This window comes from Jaculus jaculus, chromosome 12 (assembly GCF_020740685.1).
Source record: "Jaculus jaculus isolate mJacJac1 chromosome 12, mJacJac1.mat.Y.cur, whole genome shotgun sequence".
Classification (NCBI taxonomy): domain Eukaryota; kingdom Metazoa; phylum Chordata; class Mammalia; order Rodentia; family Dipodidae; genus Jaculus; species Jaculus jaculus.
Window position 1 is genome coordinate 55,505,276 of NC_059113.1, and position 20,656 is coordinate 55,525,931.

At 43.2% G+C, this 20,656-nt stretch overlaps 1 protein-coding gene across 1 annotated transcript in view; it reads left to right on the top strand.

Moving 5' to 3' along the window:
• The first annotated feature begins 3,787 nt into the window (after window positions 1–3,787).
• LOC123453708 (NUT family member 2D-like) overlaps window positions 3,788–20,656 on the top strand; it is a 35,088-nt gene continuing 18,219 nt past the window's right edge. The window contains exon 1 of the transcript XR_006632927.1: window positions 3,788–3,966. The gene's annotated coding sequence lies outside the window, so the exon portion shown is untranslated. The remainder of the gene's footprint in view (window positions 3,967–20,656) is intronic.

Consider the following 20,656-nt stretch of genomic DNA (forward strand, 5'->3'; position numbering starts at 1 on the left):
TGTGTAACCTTTAAATAGCTTTTATTTTATTTTGTTTTTTGGAAGTAGGGTCTTGCTTTAGCCTAGGCCTGACCTGGAATTCACTATGTAGTTTCAGGGTGGGCTCAAACTTATGGCAATCCTCCTATATCTGCCTCTCAAGTGCTAGGGTTAAAGGCATGCGCCACCACACCCAGCATTTAAATATTTTTTGAAAAATTAGAATGGAATGAAATATTGATGAAAATATTGGAAGTACATTATTTCCATATATTGGATAGTTCTAAATGTTGAATAAAAGGAACTAGAGTTATTCATTTGAATTTAGAATTTCATTTGGCTTTATGTTTCCTGAAAACAAAGTAAAGATAATTTTGTCCTTAAATAATTTTATTATTCAGTTCCCTTTGCCCATAGTATTTTTTTTTTTTAATCGAGGTAGGGTCTCACTCTAGCCCAGGCTGACCTGGAATTCACTATGGAGTCTCAGGGTGGCCTCGAACTCATGGCGATCCTCCTACCTCTGCCTCCTGAGTGCTAGGATTAAAGGCGTGCACCACCACACCTGGCCTGCCCATAGTATATTTAACAAAATTATTTATTTGCAAGCAGAGAAAAATAAAAGCAGGAAAGACAAAGAATGAGTGCCCTTTTGTGTGTGTGTGTGTGTGATGTATTTGTTGTATGTATGTATATGTGACTTGAAGCACTGCATGTGATAGCCTGTGGCAGAAGGTGCTCACCTATGATGGCTGAAGCCTAATGTTGGATATCCTGCTCCATCACTCTTCCATGGTTTCTTATTTAACCAGCAGTGTGTTTACTGATACAAGAGCTGGCTGAGTTTTTTGTTTGTTTGGTTGGTTGTCTGTTTTTTGAGAATCTGGGCAATTCTTTGGTCTCTGTTCCCATTTGTAGTTCTGGTGTTACAGCCTTATGTGGTCACACTGAGCTGTGTATGTGGGACCTGAAGATTCACACTGAGGTAGGTTTCAGCATCCTCAGGCCCTCAACCTTGCACATGAATCTCATGTAACCACTGAGTTATCTCTCCAACCCCACACTGGGCCCTATACCTCTTCCTGCCTCTAGCATGCATTCCGAATTCTCAAAGAAAAAGCAGCTGCTGCACTTGGATTCATCACCCACACTTGTAGCCCTGTGTACCTTATAACCTTGCCTTAGAGGTGCTATTTGGGCCAGAGACAGATATTACTACTCTCAGATGCATGCCCCATGGAAATCTCTGCTGCCTGAGCAAGGAGTGCAAGAGTCATTGGCTCTTGAGAAAAGATAGAACTTTCCACAAGACAGAGGCTATTGGCTTGGAGCCACTTCCCTCCCACATCAAATTTCTCTCTGCCCTTCATAGTTATCAATATTGATGCCACTACTGAGGAAATACACCTTGTCTTGCCAGTGTCCCAACAGAGATCTGTGGTGTGGGTTGTGTTAGGGCTGTAGCTACCCAGCCTCTCTGCTCTACATATATGCACAGGCACAGTGGCCATGGACCAAAGAGTCCTTAGTGTGCATGTGCAAGTATCATGTCTGGCTAAGACCTATGTTCCTCTTTGTAACTGTATATAGTCAAAATAACATTATCCTCACTTCATAAACCAGTGTACATCTGCACATCTCCCCTTGTCAACATGCGTCCCACCAATTCCATCTTCAATGACCCTAACTTTTCCATCCAATGGATACATTGCAATTTGTTTATAATTTTTTCTCAGTGAGTTCTTCAACACATTGCCATTTTATCTTCTCAGAAATTTTTTGTTCTTGCAGTCCTAGCAATGGAACTCTAGGCCTCATGCATGCTAGGCAAGTGCTCTACCACTGAGCTGCACCTTCTGTCCCACATTGCCAGTTTAAGCAATACTGAGACAAACTGTATCTTCCACTACTTTAGATATTTCAGTGTAGTGGAATTGATGGGCAGAGACGTTACGTGCTTCAAACTACACAGCAGCATAAATAAATACCTTTGTTCTTCATCTTCACCAGTCCTGGTTTCTGCACCCCCTCCTCCGGCCTCCCAAGATCTGGGATAACAGCCCCCCTCCTTGCCAGGAGCAGTCTCTACAAGGCCCTGGGGCTTTTTCTGTGCCTTGGCTAGACAGCCACAGGAGATGCCCAGCGGTGCCTGGGAGCGTGGAGGGTGCACAGCCAGCTTGGCTAGCTCCCGAGTCACAGCCCTGGATTGCTTTTTCATGGTGACCTCTGGGGGACTGCTGAGACCCAGGTCTCAAACCCTCCACTCTGCCTTCACTGGGCCATCTTGGGGCCTCTGATTTTTGTTTGTTTTTCGAGGCAGGATTTCAGTCTCGCCCAGGCTGACGTGTGACTCAGTATGTAGTCTCAGGGTGGCCTTAAACTCACGGTGATCTCCCTACCTCTACCTTGCAAGTGCTGGGATTAAAGGTGTGCACCACCACACATGGCTGCTTGCTCTTCTCTTAATGAGCTTCTTGTAGCGGACACAGAGACTAGGCACGAATTGGGTCGCTGGGAAACTGTGTGGGTATATTCGCAGGCTAGGCAGTCTCTGGAGAGCTACAGCAGGCTCCTTTCCTGGCAGTAACAGGTTTCGTGGTGCATGTTACAGAATAAAGGCCTGGTTCATTGGTGACCCCGCAGGAGATTTGGATCGGCTTTGCTGCACCACCATGCTTCCATCAGACTCGGAGTGGACAAGTGACCATGGAGACTTATCTGCGTGGCTGGGAGCAGCCTAAGAGTCCAGTACTGGGAACAGCTATCAGAGGAGGGCTGCCAATGTGGGGGGAGGGGGGAGCGGCAGGCGCAGGGGACGACTGGAGGAACAAATTGTGGGAGTCACTGAATCTTTCATGGGAGATCAGGATCAGGAAGGAGGCAACTGGTTTTGATGCTCACTGTTGGGGTTGCTGGGCAGGTGACTTGCGTGAGCACTCGCCAAGAGTGTGGCCCCTCTTCAAGGAAGATCAGAAAGCTGTAAACCCTGAAAGGGAGAGAAGGAAGCCAGAACAAGGTTGGCTGCAGAGGTTCGGGAGGGAGTGGACCAGGTAGCCCCTATCTCAATCTCAATTGAGCATCCTCAGGATCCTCCCCAATGCAGGAGATCCAGGCGCAGTTTCTGCGACCCCACCAGGTGCCATCTCAAGGGGATCCCTCTTCTCCGACAGCTCCTCAGTGACTCCATAGTGACTGCTTGCTCCCTCGGTCCTGTGACAGGTCCCAGTCCAGGCGCCCCAGCTACTCAGTTCCCTGGAGGGCAATCTGGGTAGTGTGTGTGTGTGTGTGTGTGTGTGTGTGTGTGTGTGTGTGTGTGTGCTGACGTCACCGCTCCCGTCGCGCAGATGGGGGTCAGGCACGGCGCGCGGCATGGGCAGCCTCGAGCCTCGCGTGGGCCCGGGCTCCCCGCCCACAGCCGTCGCCCGAGGCCGCTCCCGCCCCCTCGCGCGCCACGCGGCTCCTCCTGAGGGAACCGGGGAGCGCGAGGGTCGTCCGCGTGGGCGGCTGCGGGACCCTGTGTCAGGAGGTCCAGTGCGGGAAAGCAGCGAAGGGACAGCGCCACTGCCTCAGGAAGGTGCTGGCTCGTCAGCTCCCGGGGCTGCAGCTCGACCTCCTCGGCCATCTGGCCCAGGGTCGCTCACCTCCTCCCGGGCCTTCGCCTGGGCTGAGCGCGGGTCTGCGAGGCGGTTGCAGGGAAGCGCGTGCTGACCGCGGGGCGGAGCTGCGCATGCGCACGGCGACCGCGCCCTGTATCAAGCCAACGAACTCCCGCGCTCCTCAGCGCAGGGGCTCCTGTGGACTGGGTGACGCGGTGGCTCGCTCTCCTCCTACTCTGCCCACGGCTCCTGGAAGACGGGAGAAGTGAAGACCGCTCCGTGGTGAGCCTGCGGGAGACCTCCGAGGTGACGCTGCGGTGCCCGCACCTCAGCCCTGGGGACGCCCCCCGCCCGCCGCCGTTAACGCCTCGGAACCCGCGGCTGCCTCCAGGTGCGACCCGCGGGCGGCGCCCCCTGCCGGCGAGGCCGCGCTCTGCCCGCCGCTCCCTCCGCGCCTTCCCTGCGCCGCGCCGCCCGCCCGCGTGCCCGCGCTGGCCGCGTGGGCTGGGCTCGAGCGCAGAGCGTGGGTCCTGCCCGGGCGTCGGGTCCAGGCGCCTCCCCAGCCCGCGGCTGCGCTTCTTCCGCGGGGAGGCTTTGCCCACGGTGGGGGCGCTCGGTGCAGCGAGGCCGCCGCTCTGCACGGGAGGTGGGGTCCAGACTCGGTGCGCGGTGTGCACTGGAAACAGTCCTTGCGTGGCCCGAGGGAGGCAGTGATGTGGTGGGAAGTGTACTTACGGTGTAGGCGCACTCGATGGACGAACTTAGGTGCGGGGACAATTCATGTGTTGTCTACACGACGAAGGGAAACAGCACTATGAGTCCAGCATGACCTGGAATTCATTATCAGTCTCAGGGTAGCCTCTGACTTGTGGTGGTCCTCCTACCTATGCTTCCCCATTGCTGAGATTAAAGGCGGGTGCCACCATGCCTGGCTCTAAAATTTGATAATATTTTTATTATAACAGGTTGTACCTTATATATAAACCCTTGTTCTGGCTACTGTTACTCTAGGGGACTTCCTGAGTTGGGGTTATGGAATTTACTGTGGGGTTATGAAGGTTCCTTGAGTCCTTATGAAGTAGCAGGGAGGGACTGTGCCTCCGTATTTTTACCCACTGTGTGGCTCTTATAATCTTCCACCTCCTCTTTTGCAGTATTCCCTGAGCTCTGGCAGGCCTGTTGGCAGTCTGGTTTAGTGTTGAGTTCTTTGTAGCCTCTGGATTTTTTTAAAAATTTTTATTAACATTTTCCATGATTATAAAATATATCCCATGGTAATTCCCTCCCTCCCCATCCCCACACTTTCCCAATTGAAATTCCATTCTCCATCATATTACCTCCCCATTACAATCATTGTAATTACATATATACAATATCAGCCTATTAAGTATCCTCCCCTCTTCCTTTCTCTACCCTTTATGTCTCCTTTTTAACTTACTTGTAGCCTCTGGATCTTGATGTCACTTCCTCTGCACTTTCTCCTGGGCCCTGGCCAGTGTGGTAGGATTTACAAGTCTCCTGTTGGGCAATAGGCAATTTTCTTTTTTATTTTTTCCCCAAGTTTTATTAACATTTTCCATGATTATAAAAAATATCCCATGGTAATAGCCTCCCTCCCCCCTTTCACCTTTGAAATTCCATTCTCCATCATATCCCCTCCCCATCTCAGTCAGTCTCACTTATTTTGATGTCATGGTCTTTTCCTCCTCTTATGATGGTCTTGTGTAGGTAGTGTCAGGCACTGTGAGGTCATGGATATCCAGGCTATTTTATGTCTGGAGGAAGCAGGTGGTAGGGAGTCCTACCCTTCCTTTGGTTCTTACATTCCTTCCGCCACCTCTTCCGCATTAGACCCTGAGCCTTGGAAAGTGTGATTGAGATGTTACTCAGTACTCCAGACACTTCTTTCCAGCACTGTGATACCTTCTGAGTCATCCCAAAGTCACTGCCATCTGAAAAGAGAAGATTCTCTACCCAAAGTGAGAGTAGCATTAATACAAGGGTATGAATATTAAGAGAAGTGCTTACTAGACAGTTTGACAAGCATGCTATATACATTTAGCCAGACAGCAGCAGACGTTACACCCCTAAGGCTCATGACTACCCCTATTTTAAGTTTTCAGTATCAGGGATGTATTTTCCTCCATGGAGTCCAATATACAGTCCAATTGGAGGGCAGTTGGTTTCCACCATGACAGACGTGCCACTATTGCACCCGTTGGCTCACTTCACTTGTCCTGGCTGTCCAATTATAAGGCTTGCAGTGTCCACAGTTGAGTATCTTCAGTGGTGGTCTCTCTTTCTCCCATTGAACTCCATGTAGAATGGCTTCCTCCAGCATTCTGTCAGCTGGTCTACATGGGGGAGGTTATCAGCTCAGTTCCAGCAGGATTTCTCAGGGTCCTTGCAGCCCAAGTATGTGAAGTCTTCAGCAATAGGGTCTTACCATCTATTCCAGGTGGGAAACCAAGGGCCTCAACAATGGCCTATAATGTTCTGGGGGCATCAAGGACCTCCCTGGCCAACAACTCACTGGAGGTATCCCATCCCTGGCACTGAAAATTTTCTAAGAACGATCTATGGCTCCTGAGTGTTCCATTGTCCAAAACTGGATTATTCCATATGATTTATTTGCATCCTCTTAGATTTTGATTAGCCCTCCATCCATCTTTCCTTTACTCAATCTCTTACCCTGACTTCTCTTTGGGCCTTTTCACCCCCGTTAATCTATTCTTCTACTTGTATATATACAATACCAACCTATTAAGTACCCTCCACCCTTCCTTTCTCTTCCCTTTATATCTCTTTTTTAACTTACTAGCCTCTTCTACCGAGTTTTTTCCTTCTTACACAAAAGCCCAATCATCTGTAGCTAGGGTCCAGATATGAGGGAGAACATGCGGTGCTTGGCTTTCTGGTCCTGGGTTACCTCACTTAGTATAATATTTTCCAGATCCATCCATTTTCCTGCAAATTTCATAACTTCATTTTTCTTTACTGCTGAGTAGAACTCCATTGTATAAATGTGCCACATCTTCATTATCCACTCATCAGTTGAGGGGACATCTAGGCTGGTTCCATTTCCCAGCTATTATAAAATGAGCAGCAATAAACATGGTTGAGCATGTACTTCTAAGAAATTGGGATGAGTCCTTTGGATATATGCCTAGGAGTGCAATAGCTGGGTCATATGGTAGATGAATTTGTAGCTGTCTTAGGAACCTCCACACTGATTTCCACAATGGCTGGACCAGATTGCATTCCTACCAACAGTGTAGAAGAGTTCCACTTTTTCCACATCCCCACCAGTATTTATGATCATTTGTTTTCATGATGGTAGCCAATCTGACAGGAGTGAGATGGAATCTCAATGTAGTTTTAATCTGCATTTCCTTGATGACTAGTGACATAGAAGATTTTATTCAAATGCTTTTATATGCCATTCGTATTTCTTCCTTTGAGAACTCTCTATTTAGCTCCATACCCCATTTTTTAATTGGCTTGTTTGGCTTCTTATTATTTAACTTTTTGAGTTCTTTGTATATCCTAGATATTAATCCTCTATCAGAAATATAGCTGGCAAAGATATTTTCCCATTCTGTATGTTGCCTCTTTGCTTTATTCACAGTGTCCTTTGCAGTACATAATCTTTGTAATTTCATGAGTTCCCAGTAGTTAATCTGTGGTTTTATTGCCTGAGCAATTGGGGTTGTATTCAGAAAGTCTTTGCCAAGACCAATATATTGAAGGGTTTCCCTTACTTTTTCCTCTAGCAATTTCAGAGTTTCAGGTCTGATATTAAGTTCTTTAGTCCATTTGGATTTAATTCTTGTGCATGGAGAGAGGAGAATCTATTTTCATCCTTCTACAGATACATATCCAGTTTTCCCAGCACCATTTGCTGAAGAGGCTGTCTTTTCTCCAGTGAGTATTTTTGGCATTTTTTTAAATCAAATATCAGGTAGCTATAGCTACCTGGACTTATATCTGTGTCCTCTATTCTGTTCCATTGATCTACAAATCTGCTTTTGTGCCAGTACCATGCTGTTTTTGTTACTGTGACTTTGTAGTATAAGTTAAAATCAGGTATGGTGATACCTCCCTACTTATTTTTGTTGCTCAGTATTATTTTAGATATTCGAGGTTTTTTGTGATTCCAAATGAATTTTTGGGTTGCTTTTCTATTTCTGTGAAGAATGCCTTTGGAATTTTGATGGGGGTTGCATTAAATGTGTAGATTGCTTTAGGTAAGATTGCCATTTTCACAATATTGATTCTTCCAATCCAGAACAAGGGATGTTTTTCCATTTCCTAGTGTCTTCTGCAATTTCTCATTTGAATGTTTTATACTTTGCATTGTAGAGATCCTTTACTTCCTTGGTTAGGTTTATTCCAAGGTACTTTATTTTCTTTGATGCAGTTGTGAATGGGAGTGGTTCTGTTTTCATCCTCTGTATGTTTGTTGTTAGTATATAGGAATGCTACTGATTTCTGTGTATTTATTTTGTATCCTGCTACATGGCTGTAGGTGTTCATCATCTCTAACAGTTTGCTGGTAGAGTCTTTAGGGTCCTTTATATATAGAATCATGTCATCTGCAAATAATGATAATTTGATTTCTACCTTTCCAATTTGTATCCCTTTTATGTGAGTCTCTTGCCTTATTGCTATGGCTCAGACTTCCAGTAGTATATTAAATAAAAGTGGGGACAGTGGACACCCTTGTCTTGTTCCTGATTTTAGTGGAAAAGCTCCAAGTTTTTCCCCATTTAGTAATATGTTGGCTGTAGGCTTGTTATAAACAGCATTTATTATATTGAGATATGTTCCTTCTATTCCCAGTCTCTGTAAGACTTTTATCATGAAGGGATGTTGGATTTTGTCAAACACTTTCACTGCCTCTAATGAGATGATCATTGGATTTTTGTCCTTCGGTCCATTTTTATTTATTTTTTTTTAATTTTATTAACATTTTCCATGATTATAAAATATATCCCATGGTAATTCCCTCCCTCCTCACCCCCACACTTCCCCATTTGAAATTCCATTCTCCATATTACCTCCCCATTACAATCATTGTAATTACATATATACAATATCAACCTATTAAGTATCCTCCTCCCTTCCAGTCCATTTTTATAATGCATTTTATTTAGCGAGTTGTGTATGTTGAACCAGCCCTGCAACTCTGGAATAAAGCCTGCTTGGTCAGGGTGAATGATCTTTCTGATATATTCTTGTAATCTGTTTGCCAATATTTTGTTGTTAATTTTTGCATCTATGTTCATGAGGGAGATCGGTCTGTAATTTTCTTTTTTTGTTCTGTCTTTGCCTGGTTTTGGTATCAGGGTGATGCTGGCTCCATAGAAGGAATTTTGTAGGATTCCTTCTTTTTCTATTTTATGGAAAAGCTTAAGAAATAATGGCGTTAGTTCTTCCCTGAAGGTCTGATAAAATTCACCAGTGAATCCATCTGGGCCTGGGCTTTTTTTTAGTTGGGAGATTTTTGATAATTGTTCGGAGCTCCATGCTTGTTATAGTTCTATTTAAGTGATTAATTTCATCTTGGTTTAATTTAGGTAGGTCATATAAATCAAGGAAATCATCCATTTCATTCAGATTTTCATACTTTGTAGAGTATATGCTTTTATAGTGTGTCCCTATGAGTTTTTGAATTTCTCTGGCATCTGTTGTGATGTTACCTTTTTCATCTCTAATTTTATTAATTTGTGTCTCTTCTCTCTTTCTTCTGGTCAGATTTACTAAGGCTTTATCAATCTTGTTTATCCTTTCGAAGAACCAACTCTCTGTTTCATTTATTTTTTGCATTGTTTATTTATTTTTTTGTTTGTTTGTTTCTATTTCATTAATTTCTGCCCTAATCTTTATTATTTCTTCCCGTCTACTGATTTTTGGTTTGCCTTGTTCTTCTTTTTCCAAGGCTTTAAGGTGAAGCATTAGGTCGCTCACTTGCGACCTTTCTAATTTCTTAATATAGGCACTTAAGGCTATAAATTTACCTCTTAGAACTGACTTCATTGTGTCCCAGAGATTTTGATATGTTGTGTTCTCATTATCGTTTGACTGTATAAATATTTTGATTTCCTTCTTGATTTCTTCATTGACCCATTCATCATTTAGTAGTGTATTGTTTAGTTTCCATGATTTTGTGTATGCTCTATAGCCTTTCTTGCTACAGATTTGTAGTTTAATTCCATTGTGGTCAGATAGAATGCAAGGAATTATTTCAATTTTCCTGAATTTGTTAAGATTTGCTTTGTGTCCTAATATATGGTCTATTTTAGAGAATGTTCCATGTGCTGCTGAAAAGAATATATATTGTGCAGCTTTTGGATGAAATGTCCTGTATATCTGTTAGGTCTATTCCTTCTATGACCTCATTTAGTCCAGATGCCTCTCTTTTATTTTTTCCCGGGATGACCTGTCAATTGATGAGAGTGGGGTGCTAAAGTCACCTACCACCACTGTGAATGGTGTTATCTGTGACCTTAGTTCTAATAGTGTTTGTTTGATGAATTTGGGAGCACCCATGTTAGGTGCATATATGTTTAGGATTGTAATTTCCTCCTGTTGGAGTGTGCCCTTAATCAATATAAAGTGACCTTCCTTGTCTTTCTTGACTAACGTCGGACTAAAGGCTACCCTGTCTGATATTAGGATAGCAACCCCTGCTTGTTTTCTAGGCCCATTTGCTTGAAACACCGTTTTCCAACCTTCCACCCTAAGATAATGTCTGTCCTTTGTAGAAAGGTGAGTTTCTTGGAGACAACAAATTGTAGGATCCTGCTTTTTAACCCAGTCTACAAACCTAAGTCTTTTCATTGGGGCATTGAGGCCATTGATATTCAGAGATTATTGAAAGGTGTGTATTTGTGTTTGCCTTTATTTATTTATTTATTTTTGGTTCCGGTTCTACCTTTGCTCTCTTGTGTTAACTATTATTTGAGTATTGCTTATTTTTTTCTAGGATCCTTATATGTGTGCTTTTCCTTTTCTTCAGCATGGAGGTGCTATCAAGTATTTTCTGTAGAGCTGGTTTTGTCTTCAAATACACCTTTAACCTGCTTTTGTCATGGAATGTCCTCATTTCTCTTGTCTATTTGAATGGATAGATTTGCAGGATAAAGTAACCTTGGTTGACAGTTGTTATCTTTCAGAACTTGGAATATATCACTCCAAGCCCTCTGGCTTTCAAGGTTTGTGTTGAATAATCTGCTGTAATCCTGATGGGCTTGCCTTTGTAGGTAACTTTATTTTTCTCTCTCACTGCTTTCAATATGTTTTCTTTGGTTTGTGTGTTTGGTAGTTTGATTATAATATGGCAAGGAGAGGTTCTTTCCAGGTTTTGTCTGGCTGGGGTTCTAAAGGCTTCCTGTATCTGCATTGGTACCTCTTTCCCAATTTAGGGGAAATTTTCTTCTATGATTTTGTTGAAGATGCCTACTATGCCTTTGGAGTGAAATTCTTCTCCTTCTGCTGTGCCCTGAATTCTTATGTTTGATCTTTTCATAGTGTCCTGAATACCTCAAATTCCCTCTCATACTTTTCTATTAGTTTGTCTTTCTTTCTGTTGGACTATATTAGATCTGTCACCTGGTCTTGTAGTTTAGATATTCTGTCCTCTCCTTCATCCATTCTACTGGTGAGATTTTCCACAGAGTTTTACATTTCATTAACTGTGTTCTTCATTGCTAGTAATTCTGACTGATTTTTGTTTATTATTTGTATTTCCTTATTCATGTCTAGTATTGACCTCTTTATTTTATTAAATTGGTGTCGTATGTTTTCTTTGATTCCTTTGATTTCCTTTTTGACTTCTTTGAACATGTTTATAATCATTCTTTTGAAATCTTTCTCAGGCATTTCCTCTAACTCGTTCTCACTGGAGGTCATTTCTGCTGTATTAATACTTTTTGGTGGATTTATATTGTCTTTACTTTTGGTGTTTCTAGTGTTATAATGTATATATTTCTGCATCCTGTATTATTTAATGACTTGGTTTTCTAGTTAGTTGGGTATTATTAGATTTATCAGATATTCTGATGTTATATAACTTCAGTGTAGGAGCTTAAAGCGTTAGGTGTGCCTCTTAAGACTCTCTGAGTATATATCTAGGAGTAGGTATTATGACAACTACATCTTCTAACTGTCCCTTAGGGTGTGTGGTGCCCCCCCCCCACACCCTTAATCCTGACAACAGAGAGGTTAAGATTTCTGATCTGTTGAGTATTCCAAGTCAGCTTGTGACTGGTTGAGACCCTTCCCTGGTGTAAGCTCAGTTACCTCTGCTCCTGGTTGTGTCCCGCTGTCGGTTCAAGTTGGCATGGCTGGGTCCTGGGACTGCTGCTCTGTTTGCTGGTTCTGGGCACTCTCAGTGGGGGAGGGGAGGCTGCGATGCTGCTCTAGTTCTCTCACTGGTCCACGTGTTCTTCTACCTTGTGGTCTGCTCCTCCGTTGTTCACTGCTGCTCTCCCTTCATGTTTCTTGAGTTTGCAGAGAGCTCCAGTGTGAGTGGAAGCTCCCCTCACCTGGCTTTTCCTGCGGTTCAAGCCGAGCCTGGTGGCTCTCTGGTGCGTTGCTGCCACAATTGGCGGCCCTGCTGGAGCTGCTTCTGCTGGCCTGTGTGGGCTCTGGATGCTCTGGATCTCTCCTACTTCTCTATTGCCGTTTCAATTCCTATACACCTCACTTTTTTTAGTAAAAGTGTGTATTTTGCTGAGTTTTTTTTTTTTTTTTTGCTTTTTTTTTCTAGGCCATTTTCTTGTCTTATGGATGTATCTAAGCTCTCTTGGGTTTTCTCTGCCATCTGTAAAATAAAAGAGATTCCCCAACCAAGCATGAGAGCAGTTTGAGTTAAAGGGAATATACAAAGTTGTTTGGGAGATTTTTGGTGTGCAAGCTCACTGTTCCTCTCCAAAGAACAGTGTCGGCTTCTCTCTGAAGTCTGGTTTTCCTGACCATGGGATTCTGACTTGGTTTCTACTACCAAATAGTAGCATTCCCTCACTGGTGGGCCTTATTGAGAACAGTTGATAACCTGTAGAGGCTGCATGCCACTATTGCACAACTGTGTACCTCTTGTGTGGCTGCTTGATTTCACAGTGTGCAGAATCCCCTTCTTATTCATGCTGTTGGTGACTGTTGTCCTCCGCCAGATCCAATAAGGGCTCCTCCAGCACTATCTGAGCTAGTTGAGAGGGAGCTAGTTTCCCTTTCAGTTCCAGCATGGTATTAGGATGTCTTGTGAACACAGCCTATGGTGTCTTCAGCCAAAGGATCTTACTTTTTAAGTTCTGGCAGGTGTTCAAGTGTTTTGACCTGAATAAAGGAAACTGCAATATGAACTATGAAAGTTGTAAGTGAACTACTAGGGTGGATTATGCGAGGCTTATTGCATCTGATGTTGCACCCCTTTGGTTTTTGAGGTTCTAAGGAGACTGGACAACCAATATGCTTTGAAAATGAGTGATATTTTTATATGTGTTTGCATCAGTTAGGAATTTTTTTGTATTTTCTTGGTAATTGTGAGACTTACAGTCTGTTTTGTTTAAACTGTGTTAATAATATAGAACCTCTATGATGAATTTAGGATTCAGAGATAATAAGATACATGCAATTTGGACTTAAAAGAGAAAGATGGATCCTGAGAGATTCCTTTACCTATTGTAAGGCCTCTTGTATGAGTGTAGGGCTTCTGGGGAAAGAACCTCAGTCTGATACACAGATCAGAGCCATAAGAATCAAAGGTCTTTGAAATAAGTCACTGAAAAGGCTTATTTTCTTAAAATATTTATCTTTGAAATGTGTGGTTTCTACCAAAGGATAACACCAATTCATAACCAGTTTCCTATTTATAGCATTATATGAAGGTACTATCTCTTTGAAGTCTAGCATGTCTCATTACTGATCTTCTTTATAGTGCAGATTGTAAGGAGAGTCCCATTCTCTTTATATTTTTGGTGCATATTTACTAAGAAATTTTTAAAAATTCACTAACGAATGTTGCTAATATTCAAAAGATAATCATGATTTGGGTGTGGCTAACCTTTTGTCTAGTATTAGTCAGACTCATCAATTGGTGTAAGAGAAAGCATGCAGTCTAGTGTATATTAAAACCTAGAAAAATATATAATAAAACCTAATAGTTGAGTGAAGATTGTTTATATAATTTCTATACCAGAAAACCATGGTGGAAAATCCATCTGCATTCACTGGAACATATTTTGTTCTTTTGGCTGTAAATAAATAGGGTAAAACTGTCTTAGTTACAGTTCCAGCTAGGAGAAGGAACTAATATTGAAAAGCATGCTTAATTCCGTCTATAACTAGTGTTTAGGAAAAAGCTTTTTTAGCTTTCTTATTTTATTTTATTTTTAATTTTTTTGGGGTTTATTTTTAGTTATTTGAGAGCGACAGGCAGAGAGAGAAAGAGGCAGATAGATAGAGGAGAATGGGTATGCCAGGGCCTCCAGCCACTGCAAATGAACTCCAGATGCATGTGCCACATTGTGTGTCTGGCTAACGTGGGTCCTGGGGAATCGAGCCTCGAACCAAGGTCCTTAAGCTTCACAGGCAAGTGCCTAACTGCTAAGCCATCTCTCCAACCCTCTTTTAGCTGTTTTAAATGGTTAATACTGATTTGTTGAGGAACATTATTAACCTAAACAGTCATTTCACAAAAGTCATGTTGAGACTTGGATTGAGGTGTAGTATATTCTGAGGACATACTGTATTCATGAGAAACAAAAACATGGGAGAAAGTTACACATAATGACCAGTAATTTGCAATACAATAGCCAGTATTTTAACTTTATAATGCTGGGGACTTCAAAGTTGCAACAAAGGATGCTGGAATTATATGTTCTTTTTACTTTGGTCTAATTATTTATGATCCAGTTTCTTAATATTCTGTATTTTCAGTCTTGGGTTTAGGAATATCTGTATAGATATATGCCTAATTAAAAATGGTAAAAATGGGCTGGAGGGATTGCTTAGCAGTTAAGGCTTTTGCCTGCAAAGCCAAAGGACCCCGGTTTGATTCCCTAAGATCCATGTTAGCCAGATGCACAAGGGGGTGCACGAATCTAGAGTTTGTTTGCAGTGGCTGGAGGCCCTGGCATGCCTATTCCCTCTCTGTCTCTCTCTCTCCCCCCTCTTTCTCTGTGAATAAATAAATAAATAAATAAAAATAAAATAATTTTTAAATGGTAAAAATGTAATTGTGAAATATGATTCAATAACTAAATTTGTTTTCTAGGAAAGATTCAGTTTATTATATCAAATGTACTTATTACATTATGCCATCAAATTCTCTAAAAAGTGTTTAAGCTATTTTAGTTCTAGACTTTACTTTCCCCTCCCTCAGAACATAAAAGATGGGAATGAATATATAAAACTGTGGTTCAGGCTGACCTGGAATTCACTATGTAGTCTCAGGGTGGCCTCGAACTCTCAGCGATCCTCCTACCTCTGCCTTCTGTGTGCTGGGATTAAAGGCGTGCGCCCCCACACCCGGCTGGGATCTTACATTAACATTACATAGCCCCCTGTGAATTTTGCCCTATTAAACATTGTGCCTTACTTTATTTATTTATTTATTTATTTTTTATGAGAGAGAAGCAGTTACCATCTTGTGTGCATGCATAACCTTGTGTGCTTGCATCACCTTGTGTGTCTGGATTACATGAGATCTGGAAAACTGAACATGAGTCTCTAGGCTTCTTAGGCAAGCACCTTAACCACTAAGCAATCTCTCCAGCCCCCTTATTTTAAAAAAGGATTCCTAAGCTGGGCATGGTGGCGCTTTCCTTTAATTCCAGCACTCAGGAGGCAGAGGTAGGAGGATCACCAGGACTTCGAGGCCACCCTGAGACTCCAGAGTGAATTCCAGGTCAGCCCAGGCTAGAGTGAGATCCTACATCGCAAAAATAAAAACAAACAAATAAAAAAAAGATTCTTGCAATGATACAGACAGCTCCTAAAGTACACCTTAATAGGAAAAAGGAGGATAATTATGTGATTTTGTTACACTATTGAGAATGATGAAACATCTGTGAACTCTTGGTGGGCTTAGAACTTGCCAAGCCAGTTTTCAAGATCTTGTCTTACAAAGTAGGAAAGAGTTGTTAAGCATAGGCAAGAAATGTTTACTTTAAAACATTTATTTTATTCTATTTTTTTGGTTTTCCGAGGTAGGGTCCTTTGGCTTTGCAGGCAAATGCCTTAACTGCTAAGCCATCCCTGCAGCCCCAAATACAGCTTATTTGAGAAGGGTAAAGCCAACCAAGAGTATGTCATTCAAATGTAATACATAACCTTTTCTGACATGGAAAGAGAGATCAGCACTTCCAGTGCAGGCCTATGTATCTAGCTTTGTATAAGTAGACCCTGTTAACTTCTGGGATGGCTTCCAATCTCACCAATGCTCAGTGTTCACCTTGATCTCTTTCACTGCCGGCCAGCTGGGGGATGAATGAATTCTCCAGACGTTCACAGCCCTGACTGCTGGGGCATGGGAGACTTTGCAGGATGCCTGGAGTCATACCAGAGCTGCTTGCCTGGTCTCATTTGTATTCTTCTTCAGCAGCTGATTAGCTGGTCTGTGCTGTCTTCTCCTTCAGGTTTCTTGACATTGCGAGGAGGCTGATGATGTGAGTGGAAAATCACTTTGTTTCTGCTTCTCCAGCATGGGGCCCGTGGGCAAGCTGGCTCACAGATTGGGGAAGCTGGTGCCTCGGTGGGATTCTGGAGGGTTTCCTCCTCTCTGGAAGATTTTGGTCTCTTCTGCTTCTCTGCTGTGGTTGATAATAACTATGCACCTTCACTTTTAAGTAGAAGAGTGTATTTTGCTGTGTTTCTGTGTATTTCCCTCCCTAGGCTGCTTTGTTGTGGTGGATATGCCACCATCTTATTGGAAGTTGACAGCTAGTTTTTTTTTTTTTTTAAGCCTGGCTAAAATGCAACATGTTGCTATGAAAGACGATGAAGATTGTAGTCCTTTGGTTGTAAGACATGAATTCATCCATAATCGGAGTAATCTGATAGAGAATGGGCTCATCAGGACCTCTAGGCACTGCAAACGAACTCCAGACTGATATGCTACCTTGTGCAACTGGTTTATGTGGGTCCTGGAGTCCTTTGGCTTTACAGACAAGTGCCTTAACTACTAAGCTATCTCCCCAACCCAGGTTTCTTTAAATCACTGGTGTGAGGCAGCCTTGTTGTGCACAATGATAATCCCAGTGCTTCAGAATAATCCAGGGGTTATGATGACTTTGCAATCATGACATATATAGTGGCTTCTTGTAGAAAAACAGGAAAAAAAATCCAAAACCATAAGGGAAAGAAATATCATTGGGAAAATAAGGTATTTGGACTCCAAAAATCACCCCTTTGCTATATAGTTTGTACCACTAGAGGTGACCACTGCCCCACACATGGTATCTGTGAGCAGAGAGCTCTGCTTTATGCCCTGTAAATAGGGGCTTAGGAGGAGTTCTTGCTTCCAGTCTATTTCCAGTCAGCTCACCTGACTGGGTTGGAGGGTGAGCTGCTGACCCTGGACCTCCTCTGGGTTCTGGGCTCTTGGGGCTTACTTCTTTTGGAGAGAGCCATACCAGTGGGCTAAGTAGGCTCCAGGCATTCCCTCCTCTCTATGGAGGTGGGTGGAGGGTTTCTGAGGCTGCACTGCCATCATCTCAGGCAGTCCTTCTCAAAACTTCTAGTTCAATTTTTGTATTCCTCAAGTCCTGGAAGTGTCAGTAGTGCCCCAGGAGGATTTGTTACAACTTTGTGTTTAGTAACTATCTAATGAGCCACTCCCCCACACTTTGCCTTGTGAACAGATTGTTTCTTTTGTCTACTTTTGTGAATTAGTGGCATTGGTTCAAGGGGTCTTGGAGCCCAGGAAGGCTCAATCTCCACAGTGCTGGGATTACAAGTATAAACATCAGTGAAGAATTTTGAATAATTTTTCTTTTCTTTTTGTGGATTTCATTTGCTTTTTTTTTTTTTTTTTTTTCTGGATAGGGTCTCACTCTAGCCCAGGCTTACCTGGAATTCACTCTGTATTCTCAGGGTGGCCTTGAACTCTTGGCGATCCTCCTACCTTTGCCTCCTGAGTGTTGGGATTAAAGGTGTGCGCCACCATGCCTGGCTTTTATTTACTTTTTTCCCTGTTTGGCACAAGGACACATTATGAAGCCAAGTTGGCTGGACATACACGTATCCTGCCAGGTCTTGAACAGCAAGCAGATCCTCCTATCAGCTTTTTGATTTCAGGTGTGTGGCAGCAAATCTAGTTTACTTTCTGTTCTGAGATTTTTTTTTTTTTCTCTCTCTGTTTTTCTTTTTCTTTTTTGAGGTAGGTTTCACTCCATCCCAGGCTGACCTAGAATTCACTGTGTAGTCTCATGTTGTCCTTGAACTCATGGTGATCCTTCTACCTCTGCCTCCTGAGTGCTGGGATTAAAGGCGTGTGCCATCACACCCAGTTTGTCTCTTTTTTCCCAGTACCTGGTGTGAGTTCCTGGGTCCTTGGGCCGGCTGCAGTCTCTCAAGGCATCCCAGGCAACCATGTTGGTGAGCACGTGAGAATCACTCTCAGGAGACAGTTTCAGTGAACAGCTCTCAGTTTATTATCAGGGAAATGAGTTTATAAGCAGTTGAGGGTGGGAAGGTCCTAAGGGGATTGGATGTACAAGGTTGCTTGCTGATACCTAATTAGCATATGGGAACATTCATTCCAGCACATAAGCAATGGCAGGGGCAGGAGCTGTGCAAAGGTGCTGGTTGATACCATATAAGGAGTTTCCTAGGCAACTGACCAAAGGCCACAGGGTTATGGGCAAAGCCTAAGTCTTATCTGAATGTCCGGGTATCCCATGCTTGGAGAGGGAGTGGCCTTACTTCCTGCTGATCTCAGGGGTCTAAAAGAGATTTTTTCTGGGGGTCCAGGCTCACTTTGACCCCCAAGAATGGGGGGAGGATCCTGTCTCACTGCGACACCTGAGAATGGGGGGAGGAGCTCCCCTGCAGGCTGCTGCGACCTCTTCATAGCCTGGGGCCTTTGTGTCAGACATTTTAGGTTTGCCTTAACCCAGAGCCCTTGTCTATGTCAGACAACCTGGAATTGTTCCAAGAGAAAAGCAATGTGTTCTTCCCTCTTCCCTCTTCCTTTTTAATTGAAGAGTGTTTCTCTAAGGAAGGTGGCCCTTTCTTCACTCTATAAATAAATCTGTAGAAAACTTTGGATTTTAATCTGCTTTCCTCCTGCCTCAGATTCCTGATTACCTGAGATTAGAGGCTTGTGTCACCAGACAAACCAAAACCCCACTTTATACTTTTTATTTATTTTTTTAACTTTTAACTTTTTATTGACAATTTCCATAAATATAGACAATATGTCATGGTCATAATCCCCTTCTACTGAAAGGCCCAAGAATCCAGAAGCCCAGAAATACTATCACGCTCCAAAAGGAGCTTAAGCGGGCCCCTGCATACCTCAAATTCCAGGCTCTACTCTCTGTTGGAAGTAAGTAAAGAATCCCTCTTCTCATTATATCAGAGCCCACTCCTAATATAAAACTAGGTAAAAAGGGCATGAGATAGCCCTCAAGGATGGGAAATGAGTAATGGAGTAAACCGCTTATTTGGTTTCTGTAAATAGCCTGCACCGTAAGCCTTAATAGCCCACACCGTAAGCCTTAGTAGCCCACACCGTAAGCCGTAGCAGCCTGCCTTAAACCACACTTTGCTACACCCACCCAAGGACCCGCGCAAATGCTGACCACCGAGGTCATAGGAAACTGATTGGTCCACGGGGGGCTTGAGTAATTTAAACTAACTGGCTTAGAAACTATGGAGTGGCATAAACTGACTGGCTTGCACTACATGGGCTCCTGATGTTAAGAAATGATTGGTCTAATGCACAGGCTTTGTTAGAAATCCTATAAAAACTGTCCCATTCCTGCATTCGGGGCTCTGCAGTCCTCTACCCCTGCGTGGTGTATGACTGTGGGCCCCAGCGCGCTTGGAATAAAAATCCTCTTGCTGTTTGCATCAAGACCGTTTCTCGTGAGTGATTTGGGGTGTCGCCATTTCTGGGCAGAGCGTGGGGTCCTTGTTCTGGGGGTCTTACACTACCACCCTGTTTCTCCCTCTCCCAAATCCCCCTGTACTCAATCCCTTATTTCCAGTTAGTCTCTCTTCCATTTTAATGTAATTGTGTTTTTTCAGATTAGGCAGGTCTTATATAGGTAGTAGCATTGGCCACTGTGAGGTCATAAATGCCAAGGCCACTTTGAGGAAGGCAGCATTGTAAGCAGTTCTCCCACTCCTTTGGCTCTTAACATTTTTTCCTACCCCTTCTACAATGGACTCTGAGCCTTGGAGGGTGTTGAACACTCCACTGTCACTTCTTCTCAGTCTTGTAGTGAGTTTTGAGTCACTTAAATGATCACCACCATCTGAAAAGAGAAGTATTAATACATGGACATAAACATAAGTGTTTTGAGAGCTGTTTGGTAGGTGGAATATATCAATATAACCAGACAACAATGTAGTTTCATACACAGTGCTTATGATCTCCCAGCCACAGGCTTTTGGCTAGGTTTTCAGTACCAGGCATGAATTTCCTTCCATGGAGTAGGCTTCAGATCCAGCCAGAGAGCAGTTGGTTTTCCTATAACAGACAAGCCACCATTGCACAATTGTACATTGGGCTTGGTTGGTCAGCCTTAAGGTTTGCAGAGTTCAGTGGTTTTTTAATACTGTTGATAATTTTCTCCCCCAACAGTGTGCATAAATTCTCTAGCATCCTGATAGCTAGTTAGTAATAGGGAGGAGGTTTCTAGCTCATTTCCAGCTTGATTTCTCAGTGTTCTGCAGCCTTGGAGGTGGAATCTTCAGTAATAGGGTCTTATTAGCTAGGTCTAGAGGATAACCAAGATTCTTGGCAATAGGCTCTAATGGTTGTGGGGCATCAGGAGCCTATCTGGCCAACAATTTACTGAAAAGTATTCCATCATTGGTATTGATATTTTTCTAATAATAGTTTATGG